At 36.4% G+C, this 14,068-nt stretch overlaps 1 non-coding gene across 1 annotated transcript; it reads right to left on the bottom strand.

Annotated features, from left to right (window-relative positions):
* Window positions 1–11,653: 11,653 nt before the first annotated feature.
* Window positions 11,654–11,725, bottom strand: TRNAD-GUC. Its single transcript has one exon. It is a non-coding gene; the product is annotated as a tRNA-Asp (tRNA).
* Window positions 11,726–14,068: the final 2,343 nt, after the last annotated feature.

The following is a 14,068-nucleotide window of genomic DNA, read 5'->3' as shown; positions in this document are numbered from 1 at the left end:
TCTTTAGACTGTTGTTAGTTCTAAAGACGATCTTGTGATAATCCATTGTTAACAGACTCTGTTATGTTCGTGATTGATTACAAGAGATTCAAGTGATTGTGTGGAGGTTTTTATTGAAGATTTAAGAAGATTTGAAGGAAAATAAGATATTGAAGATCTGACTTGGGTTTTATAATCTTTGGTGTGCACAATACTTGTTTCGGTAAAACAAGATCCAATTAATAATCGGTTTATCCTTGTGGTAGATTCGATTGATTAATTGAGTAGATCGGCATCAACATGATTCTTCGGATTAAAGGTGTTGTTGGCTTAATCTTAATCGATTACCTTTGGGTGATTGAATATAAGATAGATCTAAGGACCTGGCGAAGGAGTTTATGTTGAGATAAACGGAAGAGCCTTTGTCTGACTCATATCACTTGGTTGAATAGAGTTGATACCAAACAGATTTGTTGTTACTTTACTGTTTAGAATCGAACCAAAGGAATTGTTCCAAGTACGTGACTTATTTATAAGTTGGAGGCGTGGGAATACAGAAGGAACTAGGTGAACTATAGGGTTAGTTACTTGGTCTCAACTATACGAAGTTAGTGTAATTTTGTGTAGCGGCTTAATCCTGAGAGTGTTCAATTCTGGACTAGGTCCCGGGGTTTTTCTGCATTTGCGGTTTCCTCGTTAACAAAATCTTGTTGTGTCATTTACTTTTGTATTCCGCATTATAATTGTTTTATTATAATTAAAGTAAATTACACAAATGTTAATTCATATTTACTTGATAAGCAATCATATTGTGTTTGGTTAAGTCCGAACCTTTGTATCAATTAAACATACTTCGTTGTTGTATTGTCTCGATCTCGTATCCATAGACGATCACACGAAGTGTGAACCGATTAGTTGTATTGTGTCGACTCAGTCCATAGACAATCACTTTCGAATAAAGGACTTATAGGTAGGAAAAGTTTTAGATTGAGGTATATTTGGGTACCCTCGCCTTGTCAGTATGACCTGGATGTTCTGAAAATATTTATACCAACATTACTCATGGACTTTCCAATGATCGAAAGTATTTTTCTAAAAATAGAAAAGATATTCCAAACATAGAAAATACTTTAGATGTTCATAAAAAGATAGTCATAGTATAGTAATATACATTCTTCATCTTCTTGTGCTCTTTTTAAGAACTTCCCATTTATCTTAAACGAGCACAACACGGGAAATTCTAATTACCAACATCAGGTGTTGGAATGAGCCTTGGACAACTCAATTTTTGTGGATCCTAATCCAACATGATATTTTCGAACATCTTCCCTTTTGGGATTTTTCCAAGAATAAACTTCTTTCACTGTGTCACAGCTAGAGTGATCCGATTCAACAGAATGATCAGTTAGATCAATAGCATCATAAGCGTGACTTGAATTTTTTTGAGTTGTGAAATAACCAGAACCCTTATATCAACCCAGGAATTCCTTGGAATATGACAACATCATTTGATAAGATTGTTTCCTGGATTCTGTTTTAGACAGTTGGTCAACAACAAAGCAGCATAATCTGAAATCATTTGTTTTTGTACACTTGAGTTGATATTTTTCTCTGTTTAAGAGATAATCATCGTCATACGATGTTGACCAGATACTAGTCAAAGTATTATCCCTTAAAACGCATATATCTTGATTCTTGCAAGTGGTTAGACTATTAGAATCACGATGTCGTATATTAGTTAAGATATTCTGGAGATTAGAATCGCATATCCTTGTTTTAACTAATATACCCCTTTTGGATTGAACAAAATCAAGTCCTTTAGATTCAGCATCTTCATGAACCAATGATTCTCTGATGAGCTTCTCGACAGATGGATAAAATACATTATCCTTTAGATTATATTTTTCAGCAAGCTTTATGAAAAATTTAATCTCATTACTGTCTTCTGAATATGACTTGTTTGTCACAAGTATTTTTTTTTTCGTATTAACTCATCATGGTTAATATTTTCTGAGATGTGTTCTACCAGAGAACTAACAGTGCTGAGCTGTTTATCAAGTTTTGAAAACAAACATCCTTTCTGAAGTACTGCCTCTGTTTCTGAAAGACCGTCCTCTATTCCTTTTTCGTCAGTTTCAAAATTGTGTCCAGCTTCTGTTTATAGTCATACTTTTTCAATGAACTCTTTAATATACCCTTGAATTCTTTATAATCATAAACCCATTTTTAACGTGACCCAATCTAAAATATTAAAGAAATTAGTATAATTGAGGAAACAAATATATCATTCATTCCTTTTAAGAAAATATACATTTAACTCTAAAAATTAAATTCCTTATAAAGTTTATACTTCATAAATTCGATATCTTTTAAATTTTCCTTTTATATTTCGTATTTATAATTCTCACAACAATTTTGGATAGTCTTTATTGCTAACATTTTTTTATTAAAATAAAATATCTAACAAACTAAGGATAGTCAAGTAAAATAGTATGCTCTCCTTAATATTTTGAGAAAGTCAAAGCGGACTGTTTTTGTGAAACGAAGGGAGTATATCATCTTCTTGCTCTACGTTAAATGAATCAGACATAGATTCAATTTCTTATAGGTTGGATCGCACCAAATACATATTGTTAGATCTTTTCATGTTTTCCTGCTCTGATACCAATTGAAAAGGCGAGGGTACCAAAATATACCTCAAGCTAAAACTTTTCCTACCTATAAGTTCTTTTTCCGAAAGTGATTGTATATGGACTGAGTCGAGACAATACAACTAATCGGTTCACACTTCGTGTGATCGTCTACGGATACGAGATCGAGACAATACAACAACGAAGTATGTTTACTTGATAAAAAGGTTCGGACTTAACCAAACACAATAGGATTACTTATCAGGTGAATAGGAATTGACGTTTGTGTAACTTACTTTAAATTATAATAACAACAATTATAATTCTGAAAAATAAAAGTAAATGACACAGCAAGATTTCGTTAACGAGAAAACTGCAAAAGCAGAAAAACCCCGGGACCTTGTCCAGAATTGAATACCCTCAGGATTAAGCCGCTATACAAAATAAACCAACTTCGTATAGTTGAGACCAAGCAACTAAACCTATAGTTCACCTAGTTCCGTCTGTATTCCCACGCCTCCAACTTATGAATAAGTCACTTACTTAGACAATTCCTTTGGTTCGTGTTCCAAACATTAAAGGAACAAAAAATCTGTTTGGTAGCTACTTTCTTCAACCAAGTGGTGTGAGTTCGACAAATGCTCTTCTGTTTATCTCAATAAACTCCTTCATCAGGTTCTTAGATCTATCTTATTCTCAACTACCGAAGTAATTGTTAAGATTTTGCAATCAATACTTTTAATCACACATAATTGTATTAATATCGATCTACACAACTAATCAATCTAATCTACCACAAGGATAAACCGATTATAGTTGGATCCTCTATACCGAAACAAATATTGTGCATACCAAAGATTATGAACCCCAAATCAGAAATCTTCAATATCTTCTTTGTCTTCAAATATTCTTAGGTATTCAATAAACACATGCACACAACAACTTGAATCTCTTGTGATCAATCACGTACAGAACGGAGTCTGTTAACAATGGATTATGACAAGTCGTCTTTAGATCTACAAACAGTCTAAAGATCCATGTCGAAACTTCGATCTAGTTTGAGTGAATCTTATATCAGATGAGAAGATTCTCAAGCATAAACAAACTAGGTGCAGTCTAAGTTCAACCACCGTTAGTCAATCAAATCAATCGAAAACAAAAGATAAACCGCAATTATCTAGTTTCCCACCAACGGTACTAATAGAGATTCTCAATCCCAAACAAGACTTTAAACTGAGCGATCGTAAGAGATTTCGCCTAATTAGGTTATTCTCCAATCCGAATAGGCGGCTTCACCAGTAACAACACAACCGAGGAAGTTTGCTGTCGCAAAGGATTAGTTTGCTAGAAATGCAAACTTTCATATTTATAGACCAAGGAAGTTTGGACACCAAGGAATTTCCAAAACCGAAAATATTCTCAAGATATTCATTAAAGCTCAAATTCGGTTTCCATAATTCCTGGAAATGCTATGTCCAAAATATTGACTGAAAATATCTTGGAAAATCTCTAACTAGTAAATGCACATTACTAATTCTCATGTTCCTAAAATAAAATTAAAAACCTTAAATAAAAGATTCTTAACTTATATATGTTTCGATCCTGGGATTTTCTTCCTTTAGCTATTAAGGAATAACTTTGAACAATTAAAGATAAGCGTTACTGCACATGTTCAAAGTATATCGACATCCTTACTTTGTAAGTCCTCTTTCATACTTACAACCTTGAAACCGATTTGCCTCACTTCCAAACAAGTTTAGAATTGGTTCATCTGACTTTCAAGAACTATGTGATTGATCAAGAACACTCAATCACAAATCAGGGGTTTAACGGTTCTACCAAAACAAGTTTCGGTTCTACCTCCATGTGAGTATTGTGCATAGTCACACTAGCTTTCCAAAATTCGGTTAACTAGGTACTAGGATCGGTTCCCCAGATATATATGGTATCTAACTTGAATGTGTTGCACATGTCCATAGGATAGGTTCCCCTTTTCCTAAAAACGTGTTGCACATATCCATAGGATAGGTTCCCCTTTCTGCTATAAACTTGTTGCACCTCATACAAGGATCGATTCCCCTTTGTGATGTGTTGCACCTCTTAATAGGATCGGTTCCCCTTTACCCAGAGTTGGTCATACACAAATCACAAACTCGATCATACCATCTCAGGTGATTACTTAAGATCGGTTTCACTAATAAAAATCATACCAATACAAAAGTCAGGCCTTTGTGAATAGTTTTACCAAGAACACAAACAAGTCATGAGAGGTTATACTAATCACACATATTGGTTGTTCAAAAGATATGCAATGAATAACAATACCAATAATGCCTGGCGATTTCCTTTTCGATTCACAAAACAAGTTCATGAATTTACTTCCTTAAAACACATGTAAAACATTGTTTCCTAGGATGAAATCCTCACCTCATACCCATACATAATCACAATAGCATTTAAACGATTATGTCGATGTCTTATCTACAAAGTTTAATGGTTAATCCTTAAACCTCGTATTGTATTCCTTAATACTATGTCTATCTAGAGTTCAATCATGCTTCGCAGTTTTGTTTTCAATATGCACGACTTGAAAGATACGTTGGGGAATGAAAGAGTTCAAGTCAAATATCACTAACCTCAAGTGGAAGGATGATGTTGTCGTTGTAGATCCTTGCTTCTTCACTTATTCAAGTCTTCGCAATACTTGTAATGTCTCATATCCTAATACTTTCAAGCTAACCTATACGAAGTTGACTCTAGTACATAATCAAGTGACTCTTTAAATGAGTTTTGATTCACTAAAATATGACAATCAAACTTGACATAGCAACGCCTGGTGGGTTCAACCGATCTATGCTCTAACACTACTGATAGTTTTTTTTTCCAACATTTCAATGAAGAAACCAAATTAAGCCAATCAAAGCTAACAATGATCACCTGCAATGAGCAATATTTTGTTAATTAGTTCCATAGAGTACTCTAAAGTTCGAGCCTTGAACTTTAAGAGACTAGTGTACTAACCAGGTAAAGTGCTAACAAAAATTTGGATTTCACTAGTAAATTAGCCCGGATAACTTTGTTGCGCCAAAAGTGCCAAAAAGCTCTGAACAATACAATACGTTATAGGCAATCAACAGCAAGAGGATAAAACATATATAGAAACCAGGTAAACTACTAGATTATGCCTTACCTCGTTGGATTCCGTACTTCCGACGACACGAGTTGTTGTTTCACTTTCCACCATAGCTAGTTCCTAACTAAATGAACATATCATTTACTGTATCATACATAATACTCTAGTTTATTTAGGAGAAATGAGTGAGGAATTTCAAACCCCATTGTCAAATTGTGGAATATAATAAGATGTCGAGGGCATGGATGCATGCGTTGGGGTTACTGTTTTGTTGGAGGGAAGTATCTCTAGTACTACATCGATACCGAATGGAGCTATTTCTTCTACATCAGAACCAAAAGGAGATACTTCTACACCATCTTTCTCTACATACCACATAAACTCTTTAGTTTTTATATGAAAAAATAAGCACATATACAAAACAAACAACACCAAAATACTAGTCATGATATATAATAACGATAAAGTCATTACATACCTGAAATTGTAGGTTCAGTTTGTGAAATTTTCTTCCTTTTAACGTACTTGTCTGTTGGTTTGACTTGTGGTCGTTTCCGCTTCTTTGCTCTTTGTTTCTCCATCGCTGTCTCTTTCTTTGATTGCCTCTTCCTTTTTACTGTTGTTGGTTGAGTTTTGGTTGTTCTTGTCACTGCCTTTTTTGTTGCAAATTTGGATTTATTTTTCTCAAACGCCATCTTGATTCTCCCAGCTTTGTTTTTGTTCGAGGAGTGTCTCGCATGGTTATGTTAACACCAAGCGGAATTTACATACTTCCTTCACCCTTGTATTTATCATTCGCATCAACAAAATTTTCTTTATTTTCGGTCTGATCATGTTGATTAGATTGCAAATATTTATCCAGCTCTTCCATGGCTCCAGTAAGCAACTTTTTTGTCTATAAACCAGAAGTTCCCGTGCTTGTACCCTTCGTGGCTAAAGATAAAGCCATATGGGAAAGCCATATGGGAAAGTCACTGTATTATTACCTTGAATTAGCCTCACAGGCTCTTCCATACCAATGCCATCTTTTGCATATACTGTCCAACAACTTAAAAAGTATTGTAACGGTAGATCAAGCAATTGATTCAAGTGAAATATCTTCAATGAGTGAGCACACAATACTCTCATAAACTGAAATTGTTTGCAACTATATTTAATAGAATTGTCTGAAGAATTATAGGTAACAGTACGAGTTAAAGAACAACAAAATGATGTTACCTTGTACGTGAGTACTGGTCCATCCTAACAAGCAACTTCTGAAATCAAATCCAAAGTACGAAAAATTTCTTTCTGGAAGTGGGAAAACATATATGGTGTACGTTCTGCTGCTCGAATTTCTATTGGCCACTCAGTACGCAATTTTGGTTTTTTTTGCGTGCTTCTGAAACTTCACAGTTTTCTGTCTCACGGCGACTAGTAAGAACTTTGTCATATCGAATCACAAAGTTTTTGAACGATGAGGTTCTCTTTAAGTATTTTTTTAAAGAAGTTATTCATGCTCTCAGAACGCTGGGTAGTTGTCATACCAGCACAAAAGTGGGAACAACCATAAACATGTGCCCACATCTTTCTTTTTTTTTATAATTTTTGCAACCATTTATTCCCAGTCAGGTTATACTTCAACAGTAAAAAATTCCACATGGATTCAAAATCTTCCTCAGTCTCATTCTCATATATGCATCTCTTAAAATCTTGAGTAAATTTTTCAAAACTTGAATATACACGAGAAAGATGCTTCACAGCTAGCTGAAAGATATGCCATAGGCAAAGTATATGATGAATATTTAGAAATACCTGTTTGATTACGCTCATGATAGCCGATGCTTAGTCTGTGAAAATAGTCTGTGGATGTTTCCCCTTCATAGCATTGAGAAATGTTCGAAATAACCATATAAACGAGTTTGTACTCTCATCAAGTTATAAAGCACAGCCAAATATAGTTGTTTGTCCGTGACTATTAACTCCAACAAAAGGTGCAAATGGCTTGTCATAATCATTAGTATTAATGTTGTGTCAAATACCAGAACGTCACCAAAGAAGCTGTAATCCATCCTACATTGTGCATCATTCCAGAAACAGGTGCACAACTGGCCAGTCTCATCCACTTGTAATTCATAAAAGAAATTTGAATTATCTTTTTGCTTAGACTGAAAGTATTATACTAGATGCTCAGCATCACCTTTTCCTAATACATCACCACGCCTTCTTCGTTGTATATGATTAATGCAGTCCATCTCAGTGAAATTTATATTTCTATAACCCCCGGATTCAGCACTTAAGTACGAAAATATATTTTTCTGACTTATGTCAGCATAATGCAAATTTTCAGTCAATCTCGCTTGAGAAGTTTGTATATGCCCATGCGATCTCAGTATATGAACCTGAAACGGACATTTAAGCTGGTGATTATGATCTTCTACAAATTCTTCAATAGAGTATCTGATATTATCACTTTTTAATTTAATGATCAATTTTGCTTCACAGCATGTTCTTGCACACAAACGTGGTTTTAAAGGAGATCCCCTTGTATGCTTCTTATATGTTCCTACATTAGAACATTCGAGAACTCTTCTAGAGATAGTTTTATCCTTACGGTGAGTGATTGAACCTTTTCGTATACTAAATCCAACTGCTCTAGCATGACGATTGTAATAATCATAAGCTTGTTGTTCCGAATCAAATTCCTTACCAATATTTGGTACTCCATCGTCTTTGTCCTTATTTTCTGAGTCTCTGTTAATTGACATATCGTCTCTCATGAATGAGTTATCCATATCATCTTCTTCCGGAAGATAATGGCTTTCAATAAGGACCATTACCTGTAAAATAAACTAGTGGAAATTAAACGACGTAACAATCGAAAATTGAATCTTCCCGGTATATAAGTGGGAATTGAACTTATTTTGTTTTTGTATGGCTGTGTTGGGTACTTGATGGGTTGTCGTAGGCACAACAAATTAATAAATATATTTTCCACTAATTAACTGGTAATATAGCGGTAGTAAGAGATCGTTCCCACAGAGAGTTGTGTAATTGATAGGTTATTTATATTAGCAAAATAAAGTGAATAACAAAAGGGGTTTTTGGTTTTAATATATAATTAAAAAGACAATAAGAAAAGAAAGATGATTAAGGAATCCTTCGTCGTTACCAAACGTTAACAGGATTAAAATACTTATCTATCGTTCGTAAAGACCATTCATCACCAACCGTGGAATAACAACTAGATCAGTGTTATCCCCAAAACTCCTTCTATCACTGGATACGGAAGTTCTCGACTACCAGATTTTATCCAACGAACCACCAAGTAGTAGATCACTCAAGGTGTAATCCAATCGAACGCCTTAAGATTTGTGAATTTAGGTTGATCCCAGTAGTTAAACTCTTAGATCAAGTTTTACTTGTTGGTGTTGTCTTCACACACGATTGCTCCATAAAATCCCTTTGTAAGGTCTTGCGATTTCTACTTGTGTATAGAGTTAATCGACGATTACTTATCTCATAACTTCTACTAGCGATAGAACAATCAATAGATCAATCTAGCGTGCACTCCAGATCAATCTAAGAATCACTCATAAACCCTAGGTATGGAAAAGACAAACGATGATGATAAAAACTCTCAATAGATTTGTATTATTAATAAAGCTTCACGCTTAGAACACTGAATTCATCCTTAATCAACAAAGGTTTAGTTTCTCATGATTACACAATTACCCGGTTTCCCCCTAAAAGGGGTAAACCCTAAAATATTAATGAAGAACAAAAGTATAATATGAGATTCGATGATTCCAGATTACATAACCTAATACATTTTTATAGGTTTACATTGCTTGGCCTTCACGTATCCTAGTCAGTTAAGAAACCCGACCCGAAATAACGAAATAACAACCCCAAACGTGTCCTTAGGCCTTCCAAGGTGTTAATATACGTTTTCCTACTTGCTAAGTACGCGTACCAGTCCGCGAACTTCAAATTCCAGCATATATTTTCGGAATTAAAGTATGCGTACCCGTCTGCATACTTTACTGTCTTCGGTATTCAATAAAAGCTTGTTTTGGCCACAACTTCTTCATCCGAACTCGGAATGACCTCATTATTTTTGCATTCTTTTTTCTTTCAATTCTCTTCAAGACAATGATGAGAAATACTTAGTTTGAATGATTTAATATCGGTCTTTGTCCCTTCTCTTGATTTTGAGCGTTTTGCTCCTTTTCGTCGCACTTCTTCCACTACTCTTGGACTTGGGCACTTGGATACTTGGAATACTTATCTTCTTGTTTCTTTTCAACACTTTGTATCTCATTTTTGGATGATTCACCTAATAGAGAAAAATAAGAGAAAACAAGAGTAATAATACGAATACATGCAAGAATAATAGCCTAAACAAGTATCGAATGGACACTAAAATCATATGAATTATGCACTTATCAAAATTCCCCATACTTAGCTTTTGCTAGTACTCGAGCAAACTAAATAAAACTAATCCTAAATATAAAAATTCCATATCATTGAGAAAACGGTTACACTTAGCATGTATAACAAGCCTTTAAACCTCTAGGTGTCCCTAGTGGACGAGTTATAGTCTCGTGAGGGTTTACAAGAGGTATACCCACCCACAAAACCTACTCCTATTTATCGCCTTGGAAGAACCACTAAGGATAGACACAAAGTAAAAAAGCCAAATAATTAGCTTGCATAAGTTATCTAGCTACAAACATGATACGTATGATCTCTATACCTCGGTAGCTATTACTATAAAGGCGGAATTCAGAATAATAATAGACGAAAAACTTAGAAAACAGAACACAAGTAGTAATCCGAAGAAAATATCTTCTCTATATTATGAACAAGAAAACAATTACAATTCTCTCTTTGTTACGCTCACAATCTCTCTAAACAGTGGATCAATCTTAAACTGTTTGCTAGCTTGCACAAGTATTGTCCCAAGATTCTCCTAGGTTTTCTATGCCTAGTATCTGTGTCCTTAGATATTAACCAAATTCCTTTATTTATAGCCTTCATCATACTCAGCCGACCAAGGATTCTATTAGGAATATATTTCCTAAACTAAGAGTATTGCCTAAAACAAAACTCTTCCCTAACTAGAAATTCTGTCTAAACAAGGATTCCTGCCTAGAATAGGATTCTTCCCTCAACTTAGATTGAGTTAACTAAGTTCCCTAAAGGAGTACGGATACACCTGTATATTGGGTCCCCCTTTTAAGAACTTGAACTCCTGTCACAGTTAAAAATGAAGGTTAAGGAACTCGAGAGTTCATTTTTTCTTGTTAAACCACTTGGACTTGCTAGGAACTTGACCCTTACATCCAATTAGAAAATCTTCTTTCTCTCCTTGTCGTGTTTTAGTCACTCTTCGCTCTAACATGTCGTCTTCCTTGAGTGGTTCCTCTCTATCAAACCATAATTCTTCTACTCTTGGTAAGATCATAGTGTCGTCGCCGTCATCATCAAGTAATGGTGGTGGCTCAGCTAAGACCACAGTTCAGGTTAAGGCCTAAGGCCCAGTTCACTGTTACCAAGCCCAGTTCACATCAAAAGATATTGAGCCCAATTCTCAGTTCACTACACTGAGCCCAAGCCCAAATTCAAAATCAAAAGCCTAGTTCACTGCCAGGCTCAAAAGCCCAAGGCCCAGTGCAATTCAAAAGACCAAAAGCCCATAAGTTCACAGTCAATCCAAAAAAACCCACTAAGCCCAAAGCACAATTAGAAGCCCAATAGCAATTTAGAGCCCAAATAGCTAGAAACTCCAAACACTCCCAATCTCTGTGGATCGACCCGTACTTGCACGAGCTACAACCGACGACCGTGCACTTGCGGTATTACTGTAGGCCCGCGTTTTCATTTCACTTCAATTTTATACGCTTTCCCGGGTCCACCAAGTTTTGGGCGCCGCTGCCGGGGAACGAACCCGGGTCACCCGCGTGACAGGCGGGAATACTTACCACTATACTACAACGACTTGGTGTGGTTAGAAAAGACACACAAAAGACTTGCAAGTATACAAGGCCAAGTTTTAGTATAGAGAGTAAGCAAGGGATCAGTCCACAGGGATTAGGAGTGCATAAAGAAGTTAAACTATGCTGGCAGATGATGTAAAACAAGATGCAAGATCACAATGTTATAGTGGCAGTGAAACAAAGAGGGCAAATGGCATGAACCAAGGCTGTGAGCCAAGGGCAGGGGAGACAGTGCACTGATTTCAGTGCACAGCAAGCTGTAAATTGCACAAAAACTAAACAAAGCAGCAAGGAAAATTTAACTAAGCAATAAGAAAAACAGATTCGGAGTTGCAAGTGACTGTGAAAACAAATTGTGGGTTAAGCTAAGGCCTTGAATCCACCCTTGTGACCTATCCAGACAATGTAATTCTAGGTTGAATTCCTAATGGAACTAAGTGACAGCTAAGGTCAACTTATGATCCTAAGCATACAAAAGGAATGGAAAGAGAATTAGCTTGCTATGAGCACTAATTTCTCCCATTGCTCAATCAAAACAATGCACTAAGGCTCTAACCTAGCATTCCACTACCAGACAGTGCACTGAGGTTTCATCTAAACCTCAGCAGTGAACTCAGAACATGAGAAAACAGATGGAACAACACATGATTAACAGGAACAACACAACATTTAAACTACTAAACAGTGAATGAAAATTGCAAAAGAAGAACCCTAAAAATTGACAGTGAAATCAAATTAAATTAACCCAATTAGGGGGTATCTCGGCTAACCAAGAACAACCTTTAACATCCTACATCACTTCCCTTTTATAGCTTACAACAAAATACAAAACCCTAATTCGAAACCCTAATTTTTGGGGGAAAATCAAATTCTCTCACCAATTTCCTGAATTGAGCTCGACCCATGCTTGTTGATGTCCCTCTGATGCTCTTCCTGCTCCAATTGATGTACTGCAACCCTAGCTCGAGTTGTTTCATCAACTCCACACCTAGGTCAGAGAGATGTGGGTTTGGGGAAACGACTAGGCTAGGAAGAGAAAACTGTGGTACGTACGGGTTTTGGTAGAGGCGGAGAGGGGTGTAGTGAAGCTCGAGGAGCAGCAGTTGCAGGCTGCCATGGTCGGGTGGAAGGAGGAGATGGCAGAGTTTTCTCTACAGACGGAGTGGAGGAGAAGAACTCGATGTTTTTGGGAGAAGGGTGTGTTTGGCGATGGGTATAGGGTGTTCGATACTTGGGTGTTAGGCGGGTTCGGCGAGGTTTGATGATCTGCGACAAGGAGCGATGGATGGGAAGATGGTAGGTGGATCCAACGGCGATACGGAGGTAAGCGTGGAGCGACCGTCGGATGAAGGGATGTAGCAAAACGGACGACCCATGATGGAGATGGGCGTTGCGATGTAAAGCGGGGGCTTCGGAGTTTGATGTGCGATGATGGAGCGACCGTAGAATGCTGAAATGCTTCGATCTGACGGCTGAAATCCGAGACGGGCATGGATAGTGGAAATGTGTTTGAGTAAGGGTTTTGGGCCTTGGGTATGCCAAGCCCATATCTTCTTTAAGAACAATTATTCCTCTTCAAGCCCACTTCTAGTTGATCCGGCTCTTGCAAACATCATTCTTCGCTTCCTCCTATCGAGAGTCTTTGCCGTTCCTTTGCTCTTTTCGCTCCGTGAGATAACCATGCTTTATTTAGTACCTAAAAATGCAAAAATTAATTAAGAAAAGTATTTATTCTTGAAAACAACGAAAATACAGAATATGGGATAAAATGTAGAATTAATGCACAAAAGATGAGTTAAATGCCAAGAAAAATATATAGAAATATGCACTTTTTAGCACTCATCAAATACCCCCAAACCTGAATTTTACTTGTCCTCAAGTAAAACAAAACTAAGGAAATCCTACCTATACCACTGTCGCTGGTCTCTCGAATGCATTTAGCGTATGCATTAAGCCTTTTAAACCACTAAGTGTCCCTAGTGGACGAGTTAAGTCTCGTGAAGGTTTGCTTAGAACGTACCTACAAAGTTCTAGGTCAAAATATAAGCTCAGATTCCATCAAATGTGACATGTGCAAGACAGTTTAAGCTCACAGCAAAATGGAGATGTCAATCTAGCTATCAAAGGCACAATCCTAGCACTGATAACAAACAAATACATGTGATAAGAGTGTAAAGTGTATCTACACATGTGTAAAGAAAGATCGGATGTTATGACTACTAATCACCAAGAGATAGTTTCTCAGGCTAAGAACCAAGGTCGAAATCTAGCTAGCTGTCCGGACTTTACGAGAATTGTGAATGAGTAGGAGGTATTTCACAATTACTCGCGTTGTACATCAATGG

Source organism: Papaver somniferum, chromosome 2 (assembly GCF_003573695.1).
Source record: "Papaver somniferum cultivar HN1 chromosome 2, ASM357369v1, whole genome shotgun sequence".
Lineage (NCBI taxonomy): Eukaryota > Viridiplantae > Streptophyta > Magnoliopsida > Ranunculales > Papaveraceae > Papaver > Papaver somniferum.
The sequence above is the reverse complement of the archived record's forward strand: the minus strand, read 5'-3'. Positions and strand labels throughout refer to the sequence as shown.